This window comes from Oreochromis niloticus, linkage group LG14 (assembly GCF_001858045.2).
Source record: "Oreochromis niloticus isolate F11D_XX linkage group LG14, O_niloticus_UMD_NMBU, whole genome shotgun sequence".
In the NCBI taxonomy this organism is placed as follows: Eukaryota; Metazoa; Chordata; class Actinopteri; order Cichliformes; family Cichlidae; genus Oreochromis; species Oreochromis niloticus.
The window spans coordinates 25,118,867-25,131,124 of record NC_031979.2 but is presented as its reverse complement, the minus strand read 5'-3'; the positions used below and the strand labels follow the sequence as shown (position 1 = coordinate 25,131,124).

The following is a 12,258-nucleotide window of genomic DNA, read 5'->3' as shown; positions in this document are numbered from 1 at the left end:
AGGAACTAGAGCTGCAAAATGTAAAACTGTGTTTCTTTTTAATAGCATATTGATAACCTATTAAAGCTTAAAAAGTGTGTGACTATTACCTGGAAACACCTGTGGTAAGTTCTATATAATAAACATAAATAGAAACAGCCTGCATAGAGCTGGCTGCCAGTAGGTGGCAGACTGCTTCCTACTGGAAGTCTGCACTTTCAATTTCATCCCTAGATAAAGACAAAGAAGAAGTGGCATGCCAACTGTTAGCTTTAGCCACCGTTTGGCTTCTTTTTGGCTTGCCTCATAGATCCATGCTTGCATAAACCAATGGATTATAACAATACATTTGGAATCAAACCAATATTATAGCTACTGCTGTAGGACTGCAAGGTAATTAAAAAATTTCTTTCTTTATTCCTGAAGTTATATTTAGGGCCATGTCTCTTGTTGTTATTAACTTATGTGACATACTGTCAACTTACTAACAGGGTAGCTAACAGTAGGTTAGTAGCTAACATAAGCTCACCAAATACATTTTAGAGTAGTTCTAAAAAATAAGGTTGCATAAAAGTAAGATTGTCATGAAATTACCTGACCATTATTATTGTAAATGTGGACAGAGAACTGATGTGGGTAGTTATACTTTCAAATAAGATATATATATTCGCCCCAAAATTGAGCACTCTAATTTTAAACAGTTTAGATGAGGTGGTTTGAGGTTTGGTATACTCAGCATGCAGCTTTCTACCCCCAGTATATTTTGTAGCGATTTATTTCTAATGATAGACATTAAATACTCTAATATGTTGTTTTGGGCAGAAAAGGAAAGATGAATTAATTATTTTACTTTTACATACACAAATTATACTGGTGTATTTTTTTCATTAGGACAGTCTATATCTGTTGCTCAAAGAACTGCCAATTACATCATGCTTGTTTTAACATTGTTTTTCTTTTAAAACTTCAAATTTTTCAGTATGTAGTGGGCGGCTTGGTGCTACTTGCTGCAGGAGAGGCTGGATTTTTGGATGGTTAGCGGTCAATCAGTGATGAAGGTGGTGCAGGACGATGGTGTGAACTGTGTAAGACTTCCTGTGTGGTTCCAGTGCCACACCTCAAGGAGCCCAACCTTCAGGCCTTTGGCCTTGACTTCTCATCTGATGAAGACCATGGAAAGGCTCATCCTGTACCACCTTTGCCCACTGGTGAGCTCAGCAATGGACCCCTTGCAGTTCGCCTACCGGTCTGGAATTGGGGTGGATGACGCTGTCATCTGCCTGTTACACCGATCCCTCTCTCACCTGGAGCAGGCTGGGAGCACTGTGAGGATCACATTTTTTGACTTCTCCAGTGCTTTCTGCCTGTACTACTTGGAGGGAAGCTGGAGGGAGCCGGAGTAGGCAAAGAGATGACTCCATGGACTATGACTGTGTCCGAGGTGGTAATCTGCAGCACGAGGGCACCACAGGGCACGGTTCTCTCACTCTTCCTGTTCACCCTGTACACTTCAGACTTCTGTTATAACTTGGACGATTGCCACCTACAGAAGTTCTCAGATGATACAGCCATCATCAGATGCATATCAGACGGGAATGACCAGGAATACAGGGGTCTCATCAGTGACTTTGTTGGCTGGTGTGAGACCAGCCAACAAAGTCTGCCTTTTTTGGCTGGTCAACAAAGGCAGTGACTGGCAGTGAGCATCTGCCTTTTTCTATGCAGTGGCCTGCTGGGGGAGCGAATGCACGGACAGGGACAGGAGCAGGATTGACAAACTGGTGCGGAGGCGTAGCTCTGTGCTGGGATGTCCTCTGGAGTCTGTGGAGGCAGTGGGCGAGAGGAGGATGTTAGTAAAGCTGACATCCATCATGATAAACCCACATCACATTCTGCATGAGTCTGTGAGTGTGCTGAGCAGCTCCTTTAGTCAGAGACTGAATCACCCTCACTGCAGGAAGGAGCACTTTCGCAGATCATTCATCCCAACAGCAGTTAGACTCTATAACTCCTCAATCACAATGTCATACGTCACTGGACACTGTGGACATCCACGGTCACCACTTCATGCATAATGCATCTTCTATGTGTACGTGTGCAGGTATATGTGTATGTATATGTATACATATGTATATTTAGTGTGTACGTGTGTGTGCGGGTACATGTCTAAACTTATAGATATCTATTACTTACATAGGAATAGTAGTGGTAGAATAGTTAAATATATATCTTGCATATTTCCACAGCCATATCCATAATTACATACTGTGTGTGCTACCGTTGTATATAGTGTTTTATCTTACTTATTTTTTATTTGTTAGTATTTATTGTATTTTTTGTATTTTTCTTCTGCTATCTGTATCTGAGCTGAGGTAATGCAAAAATTTCCCCGCTGTGGGATCAATAAATTTTTATCTTATCTTATCTTATCTTATCTTATCTTATCGTTATTCAGCTATCATGACCATGGTATTAAGTTCTTGTTTATTACACAGAAACTGCCACAGGTGTTTCCTGGTAGTCATTACTATTCTTTAAGTTTGTTTTAAAAGGTTAGAAAATGGTTATTAATATGCTATTAAATAGAAACAAGCAGTTATGCATTTTGCAGCAAATGCAAAGAAAGGTTAGTAATGGAAAGAAGAAGGTGATCAAAATATCAAGAAATTATTTTAAATTTATGATGTTACATTGCCTTTTTGCCTAGTGCTGTAAAAATGACTAACATTCTGATGGTTTTTTTTTTTTCCTTTGCTGTCGAAGAGATTAACAACAGCACAAAACTCCTGCTCAGAATCAAGCTCAGGTATCAGATCTATGACTCATGTGGCTCAGTGCCTGTGGCAGTACATGTAGCTTTTCAATTGCTAAATATCTTTGACTCTGTGTTTTCAACTGGTCAAAACTTCTCACAACCTGGTAAGGTGATAGCTGTTTTGGTGACTCTGGGTCTATGCCATCCATCAGCATGTCACAAGTCATCAGGTCCTAACATCCCCTAAATCCTGTAGACACAGGAGAACAACATGAGTATTAAGCATAAGGTTTGCAAGCAACATGAGAGAGCCTTGAACTAATGCTGGTTAGCTGATGTTCTGGCGGTGACTCGTGTGTGCTGGTCTTAAATACTGCCAAGATGATCGGCTTCAGGTGTTACGCTGGGGGAAAAAGGGGAAGGACTCCGCCCAGAGGAGGAGACACCTTCATACAGCGGAAAAATACAGCCACTCACCCAGACCATGACAATATGAGCCTTCCCCACCTAGCCAGGGGACAGGCAGTGAATCATGGGTAACCAATACAAAATTAAAAAGGTTCAGTTTATGTGCTGGGGCCGTTGGATTTGGGATTCAGAAGTCTATAATTGCAGGTCTCAGAGACTTCCTGCTGAATCTGTTTCCCTCTCAAGTTCTGTGAGGATACATTCAATTGCAGACTGACAAAAAGGAAGACATTTTTCTTTGTTTTTAAATGATCCTGTCAAACTTATAATGTCCACTACTTCTTGATGACCCGATCAATTTTGACACAAAATTGTCAAATTGAAAATGTTACTGAAGATGATCAAGTATGAGGTGAACAAATGTGGCTGTCTGCAACAATTATTATTGATTTTTCAGTTCAGATTCAGGTTTTATATATTTTGTATCTTTCATCAATTTTAAAACCCCTTAAAATTTATATATATATATATATGTATATATATATGAAAAAACACCCAGCTCACCCCTGTGGGCGGTTTATCCTTCAAGTTCAGGTCCTCTACCAGAGGCCTGGGAGCTTGAGGGTCCTGCGCAGTATCTTAGCTGTTCCCAGGACTGCGCTCTTCTGGACAGAGATCTCCGATGTTGTTCCTGGTATCTGCTGGAGCCACTCGCCTAGCTTGGGAGTCACCGCACCTAGTGCTCCGATTACCACTGGGACCACCGTTACCTTCACCCTCCACATCCTCTCGAGCTCTTCTCTGAGCCCTTGGTATTTCTCCAGCTTCTCATGTTCCTTCTTTCTGATGTTGCTGTCATTCGGAACCGCTACATCTATCACTGCGGCCGTCTTCTTCTGTTTGTCTACCACCACTATGTCCGGTTGGTTAGCCACCACCATTTTGTCCGTCTGTATCTGGAAGTCCCACAGGATCTTAGCTCGGTCATTCTCCACCACCCTTGAGGGCGTCTCCCATTTTGACCTCGGAACTTCCAGGCCATACTCGGCACAGATGTTTCTGTATACTATGCCGGCCACTTGGTTATGCCGTTCCATGTATGCCCTGCCTGCTAGCATCTTGCAACCTGCTGTTATGTGCTGGATTGTCTCAGGGGCATCTTTACACAGCCTGCACCTGGGGTCTTGCCTGGTGTGATAGACCCCAGCCCCTATGGATCTTGTCCTCAGAGCTGTGCTGCCATGATTAGTGCCTGTGTGCTGTCTTTCAGTCCAGCTTTGTGCAGCCACTGGTAGGATTTCTGGATGTCGGCCACCTCCTCTATCTGCCGGTGGTACATAACGTGCAGGAGACTGTCCTTCCATGATGGTTCCTCCTCTTCGGCCTCTTTCTTGGGTTTCTGCTGCCTGAAGTAGTCATTGAGCACACAGTTAGTTGGGGCTATCTTCCTGATGTATTCGTGGATGTTTGTTGTCTCATTCTGGACTGTGGTGCTGACACTCACTAGTCCCCACATACAGCTTACACGAGACAATTTAATTTCTTATGTGAATGTTATTTATTTTAACTGTCATAAAGAGGATGTGATGAGTGATAATAATAACAACTGTATTGCATTAAAACATTCACAGCAGGTGGGATATCCAATCTTTAAGTGATGTCCTGATGAAACCTGCTTCCGGGTCCAAACTACTCTGCATTTATTAAGGCTGTTGTGTTTTTAACGTGTTTTAATGTGTTGTATTTTGTTCTATTTAATCTGAACTAGCCCTTAAAAAAGTCAGTATTCACTGTCGGCCTGTCTTTGTTTTTAACATCACTATTCTTTTTAAAGCTCAGTTTTTAAATCCTTAAGCTGTAACTACAGCCCAGCCCATGCAGCAGTATATTAATGATTAACCTTATATTGCAGTTGTTTTCCTCACTGAAGTTTGATCCGTTTACAGCATCCTGCCATGCAATTCCATTTGTCCCTAAACATTGGGAACCCTCATATTAACTTTTATCAAGTAGAACAAAGTTAGCATTCATCTTCCAGCGTCACTGTGTTTATATTATGCTAACCATAGCTGTGTAGCTAGCCATTATGCAGCACATCTTTATATACCAGCTAGCCCAACTTCAGTAACCCTACAAATGCCACTGCTGTTTAGTTTTCTGCCTTAATTTATGTCAGAAGTGATAGCAGAGTTGTATGTTTTAATTTTTGCTGTGGCAGTTAAGCTGCTGGATTTTCAGCTTCATGACCCTTTGGCCACAAAATACACAAAATACCATTATGTGGTGGCCTTGCTGGATCCGCTGTCCACCAGCCATGTGATGACCCTCCTCCGGGATCCCCCCACCCAAGGGAAATATACCAATTTCAAGTTGCTGCTGCTGCAACGGTGCTACTCCCTCTCCGATGCAGAGCGGGCCGAGAAACTCCTCTCTCTCTCGGGCCAGGGTGATGGTACCGCTCTCGAGCTCATGGAGAGCATGCTGTCCTTGCTAGGAATCGATGATGGCAGATTCCTCTTTACTCACATCTTTCTCTGACAGTTGCTGGTGCAAGCTGGCCTCACCAACTCCCCGCTGCTGGCCGCTAAGGATTACCGCTCACTCTCAGAAGAAGCTAATTGCATTCTCCTGGCTACCAGGAGCTTCGGCATCCAGGCGATAGTTCCCGACTAACCGACGGCATCTCCCACGCCCCCACCGATTCTCCCGGGGTCCTCCGACTCATCAATGGTGGCCGGGACCGCGGCACGACAGCACTGTGGAAAAGGGCTGTGTTTTAACCATCAGCGTGATTGCGCCGTGCCACCTTTGCAGTTTTAAGGGCCAGGATAACGAGCCCGGCAGTGCTCTGTTGTGGCCGCGACCGCTGGCGATAAGGAAGAGCTGCTCTTCATAGAGGACTTACACTCAGGGAGACGTTTTCTGGTTGACTCCGGTTCCCAGAAGAGCCTCGGGAACTCTTGTATTGTCTTTGCATACCTCTACAATGATATATTATTTAATCTTAAAATAAATTCGTGATTTCCCGCGTACCACCAGAGAGAGCCCAAGTACCACTAGTGGTACGTGTACCACCGTTTGAGAATCACTGTTGTAGTACTTGCCACCCTGCCACTCTCAGCGTAATATTTTCTTCTGCTCAGCAGGCCTAATTTCAGCCTTAATCTGTCTCCTGTCTCTGCTTAGCACTGGATTTTTCCCTTTTCCCAAACCCACCTGCACATCCAGCCTGATTCTTATTGTTAGGAACAGAGCATTCAATCAATCTGATTCATTCTCTGGAATCTGTTTGCTGCTTTTGTGGTCTCTTATTAACCGTTATACACTGCCGTATTCTGAATACTTTGGATTACTTAATATTAGAGATGGCACGATACCACTTTTTTATGTCCGATACTGATACCGATATCATAAATTTGGATATCTGCCGATACCGATATGAATCCGATATAGTGTTTTTTAATCAATAAAACTGTTTTTCTAATATCTTGCTGCATTTTGTATAAGTTCATACTCAAGTTTAAATAAACAATAACACTAAAGCTATTCTGTTATACCTGTATGTAAAAAATACACTGCACCCAAAATAGTTTATAGTTCAGCAACACTGATCAATCTAATAAATTTAAACCTGCACCATCCTCCCTATTCTGGTATTTTAAAGAGTACTTAGCAGAAATATTAAGCAACCTAACTAATAGGGTTGCAAACTCCCAGCAAAAAAAAAATAGGGAACCACCCCCCACCCTCCACCTCATGATGCTTAATCGATGTAATCAACTTTAATTTGATGCAGGGTGAAAAAAAATGCACAGAATTAAATTATTTTTCAAGAATAATTAAATAGATTCAACATCTTTCTTCAACAGAATTGCAGAGTGCACAGATCGTACCTTCCCAAAGGAAAAAGTACTATAGCTTACTAGGGTATATTAGACTTAACAGTTACTATATACAGTAATGGACTTCTATACATTTTACATCAGATTAAAACTTTGGGTGTAAGATTCAGATAATTATTTATTAAAAGCTAGACATTTTAAATGAGAATAAGAAAGAAAAGTATGTCTTTGTGCCCCCTTTTCCCTGTTAATGCCCTATCGGCCCCCCTGGCTAAACTTTGCTAGATCCGCCCCTGCACAGTTACCAGCCGTCAGCTGCGTAGAAAAGGATCCTGGTGTAGAAAGTAATATTAAATAAATTCTAACAACAGCTTATCAAGCTTAAACGTGCTGCTGTTGTTCCGCCGCTGGTTTCCTCTTTCTGGTGCAAAGTGGACCAAAAACAAAGAAGAGAGACGGACTCGCGACAGAAAAGCCGATCAGCTGATCATTAAGCAGTTTCACGATTGAAGTAGCAGCAGGAAGGTGAGGGAGAGAGAAGAGGCAGTCGCTCCATATATCGGTTGTTAAGTTTAACATGGGAATGCTTTACAAACATTCAGAGATGAACTTACACACTTGCTTTACTTCTCTCTGGGATAACTTCTTCGGAGATGAAATTCTGGTTTGGTAGTGAGGCTACAAATACACACAGCCACTCTATGTGACGCACACTGCTCCGACGTGCTACGGTTATGAGCCGAGTTACGCCGTGTCGCAAGTTTTGTGAGGTGTTTTTTTTTATATTTAATGGATCGGATTACATTTTTAATTTCTCACCGATATCCGATCCAGTAATTTAGGTCAGTATCGGACCGATACCGATACGTAATATCGGATCGGTCCATCTCTACTTAATATATTGTCATGCTTTTTACAACTACATAAATGTACTATTGCTGTGTGATTTATTACCAGTGTAGGGACTAACACATTATTAAGTAACGGGTTACAGTAACTACGTTATTATTGTGGTAATGAGCATGGTAACTAGTTATTATGCCAAAATCAGGAACGCATTAAACGTTACTGGGCTTTAGATAGGGTCGTTATTCGTTACTTCGTGTGTTACGTTCGATTTATCTCGGAAATCGTAAAAAATAACTCAATGTACGGTGGCCCTGAGAGGCCAAACGGACTGCAACTTCAGAAAACACTTGCAAAAAGAAAAATGCTGCAAAAAGAAAAATGCTGCAAAAAGAAAAACACTTGCAAAAAGAAAAATGCTGCAAAAAGAAAAACACCTGAAAAAGGAAAAACACTTGCAAAAAGAAAAATGCTGCAAAAAGAAAAACACCTGCAAAAAGAAAAACACTTGCAAAAAGAAAAATGCTGCAAAAAGAAAAACACTTGCAAAAAGAAAAATGCTGCAAAAAGAAAAACACCTTTTCTTTTTGCAAGTGTTTTCTGAAGTTGCAATCCGTTTGGCCTCTCAGGGCCACCGTACAATTGTTTGGTGGTGGCTATGGCGGAGCTTCCACAGATTCAGTAACATTAGCAAGTGGTGGCGGCCAGCAGGTGGATGAGGGAAAGGGGAGGCAGGAGGAGGAGAGACCCGAGGCGGCTGCCGGTCCGAGTGTCAGGTGAACTGAACTTCAGGTAAGAAGTTATGAACTGCAGTCTATCTGGGTCAGATATAAACCAAGTTTAGGTATAGTTTATTTTCGTTGTGCTAACTTTTTACAGTCATACAGACATAACTCGTGCGTACTAGCTAGCATGTCTGTATACTGCAGGTGGGCGGCTGCTATGATGTTACTGATGTTGAACTTTATTTTATTCATAAGTTAGTTATTATTGTTGCCAACCGTCCTCTAAAAAACTGAACCGTCTCGTATTCAGACAATATATTACGTGTTTCATATTGAGGTTAAGAAGGAACGCGATTTGTCCCGTATTTCAGCTAGAATGAAAAAAAGACACAAAGCTGGAGTTATTCTGTGTCTTTACGCTGCACAGCTGTTTCTTCTTCTCTCATTCTCCCCCCTCCCTCTCCTGTTGCTACTTCAATCATGAAACTGATTAATGATCAGCTGATCGGCTTTTCTGCCGCAAGTCCCATTTCTCTTTGTTTCTCGCCCACTTTGTGCCAGAAGGAGAAACCAGCGGAGGTCGCGTTAAACAACAGGCTTGATGAGCTGTTGTTAGAATTTATTTAATATACCTTCTATTATCTACTGATGTTTTTTTTTTTTTTTTGTAGCCACAGCCGTAAAAGCTGCTGGTCAGATGTCAGTTTGGATATGTGGTGAGAGGGAAACATGAAGATGAAACCAGGAGATGCCCTTACTGAATCATCAGAGCTGAACAGGTGATGGAGAAACAGGTTTACCTTTTAGGTGACATGAATGAGTTGAAGGGAAGTTATGAACTGTTTCTAAGAGACAAATAACACCAGGATCCTTTTTTTACGTAGCTGACAGCTGGTAACTGTGCAGGGGCGGGTCTAGCAAAGTTTTGCCAGGGGGCCAGGTAGGGCATTAACAGGGAAAAGGGAGCACAAAGAAATACTTTTCTCTCTTATTCTCATTTAAAATGTCTATCTTTTAACAAATAATTATCTGAATCTTACAACAAACATTTTCATCTGATGTAAAATGTATAGAAATCCATTATTGTATATAGTAATTTTTTTCACGGTCCCATCATAATTTCGTCAGAATTAAGTACTGTATATGATGCCAGTATTTTCGCACATTTCATAGATTCTGTACCAGTATTGTTGTAAAATGCCATCAAAAAGTCAATTAAGTTTTATTCTTACTGTCATGGTCCGGGTGAGTGCGGGGTTTTTCCACTCTGCTGGGCTCCACCTTGAGCCGGAGACTCCAATCAGCCTTCACACCTGATTCCGATCAAGTCACCAGCATATAAGACCAGCGCTCACAACAGACCTCTGCCAGATCTACAGCTATATCACGTCAGTGCTAGGCTGCCAAGCTTTGGTGAGATCCCTGAATGTCTACATTCCTACTCACCGAGTTTTCTTTGTCATAGTACCCACCTGGGTGTCACGCTTCTCAAACTGAACTGCACCCATCTCTGTCTGGACGCTGGTTTCCTGATATCTGGTTGTACCCCCTCCATCGTGGCTCTTCACCTGCCTGCCTCCCTGCCAGGTCTGTTGCTCCAAGTATATTCCGGACCCTCCTTGGACCTCTCCTCACCTGGACCCCCTGGACACCCTCATCGCATGCCACTTTCACCTGCTATAACCATCATAGTTGAATCCACCGACTGAGATTCACTAGACTGCCACTGACTGTCTGTCTCTTCTCGTTATAGTGACTCTGTGTACCTCCACCCAGGCTGCTGCTCCTTTTCCCTCCCCAGGATCCGGTCACGAAATCTATTATCTAGTCATAGCGCACAGTCTGAGCTTCATGTTCCATAGTCTGGCTTCTTAGCCTTCACAGTTCATAGCCGTCACAGTTCATAGCCTTCACAGTTCAGAGCTTACACTATTTCCTGCTCTCTAATTAAACTAAGCACTGTAAATGAAGAACTGTATTCACGCCAGCTTTGCCTCCCTCTGTGTCTGCACTCACCGCCTGGCCCTCTTGGCCGTAACACTTTCTCACCTGTCTTTGTGTCTCCTTTCACTTTTTAAAGGTTGCTATGTTAGAAAAAATATTTTGCTCTGCCATGCTGTTTATTGATATGGTAAATAAATAGTTTATGAAAATATCACTAAATCTGTCATTTATTATTTTAATATTCAGTAATGATCATGTCTCACCTCTAGTCTTCTCTGTCTTAATTTCAGGTTTCCACCATGTGTTGTAGATAGTTCAGGAGGTTAACTCGACCAAGCAGTCTTTGGGTTTTGGCTAAGTACTGTTTAGAATACCAGAATAGGGAGGATTGTGTAGGTTTAAGTTTATTAGATTGATACATGTATACCAACAAGACAGCGTACATCACTGTCACAACAGTGTTTGTTTTCATTCAAAGGCTTTATGGTTTTTCCTATAATGGTGGGCTGGTCTCTAGTTAAAATGCCCAGGCCGATTTTTTTGTCCCAGTCCAGCCCTGTATGCATCTCATCTGCAGTCTGGAGTTACCTACATCTTCCTACTCAGAAGGCAGAATTTCCAAGTTCCGAGTACAATTGAAAGAACCACGACTGCAGTTTCCGTGTTGGACCTAAAAAACGCACATAATGCTGTGACATAGGCTAAAATCATGGCGGCAGTCGACGATGGTCCAGGCGTGGGATTTCTCTCGTGGAAATATGCACATTATTTTTTCCTTTCTGTTGCTAGGTGGCACAGTGCACTTGTGGCAGGATAGTGCTAACATGTAAGCAAGCTAGAAGACTGGCATCCTTGCTGGATATGCAGTTAGGGAAGCAACACATTAATAAGAGAATTTTGGGAAAGTAACCAAAGTTACTTTCCCTAGTAACTAGTGACTTTGAAAGTAACGAGTAACTTGAAGTAACTGAGTTACTTTTGATAGAAGTAACTAGTAATGCAACTAAGTTAATCATTTAAAGTAACTTACCCAACACTGTTTATTACTATTACTGAAGGCTACTTGCCATACCAATACCAACTAGATTTTTAAATCTTAATATAAAATGAGTAACAGTAGGCTGGACATTAGGTAAGGCTGCAGTTTTTGCAGCGATCTCGTATAGAAAACTATTCCACGCGTACAAAACAGGTCCGCAGCTCCGAACCGTAGTAAAGGGACCTCTGGCTAATACGTCGGGTTCCATGTAGGGCTCATAGCCGAAAACTAACTTTACTTTGTTGTCTGGGTCAACTTTGCTAGCGAGAGACAGAGAGAGGTGTTGAAAGGCTGCTTCAACAAAACTTATTGTTTCGGAGGAAAACATGAACACAATGTACAGTCGAGTCTTAATAGCTTACTTACAACTGGGCTCGCCGGGCACTCCTTTTGGCTGCAGTGGTTATTATTATATTTACATCCTTCCATCTCCCATTTATGGTTGGTGACAACTCGTACTTTTTGACTCTCCTTTTTCTCCCTTCCTCACACTCACAGACACATAACAGGTATGGCAGTCTATTCTCCCTGCAGCACATAATACACTGCCCATGAGGCTACATTCTTTAGGGCTATGCCTGTAACACTCTGCCTATTGTCTTCATATTAAATAATTTTTTGAACAATAATTAATAAAAAAATTTCTTCGCTTTATTATGCGGGTCGCAAGTAGGGGTGACATAAGCTGACACTGAGATTGAGACACAGACATTAGAGCCT

The 12,258-nt window shown here is 42.0% G+C and overlaps 2 long non-coding RNA genes across 2 annotated transcripts; one reads left to right on the top strand and one right to left on the bottom strand.

Annotated features, from left to right (window-relative positions):
- Nucleotides 1–480: 480 nt before the first annotated feature.
- On the bottom strand, nt 481–10,691 carry LOC112842155 (uncharacterized). Its single transcript, XR_003213840.1, has 3 exons — nt 10,028–10,691; nt 2,896–2,984; nt 481–1,800 (listed from the first exon to the last, which is right to left on the bottom strand). It is a non-coding gene; the product is annotated as an uncharacterized LOC112842155 (long non-coding RNA).
- Nucleotides 9,297–10,109, top strand: LOC109194664 (uncharacterized). The gene is made up of 3 exons (XR_002056465.2): nt 9,297–9,334; nt 9,806–9,943; nt 10,021–10,109. It is a non-coding gene; the product is annotated as an uncharacterized LOC109194664 (long non-coding RNA).
- Nucleotides 10,692–12,258: the final 1,567 nt, after the last annotated feature.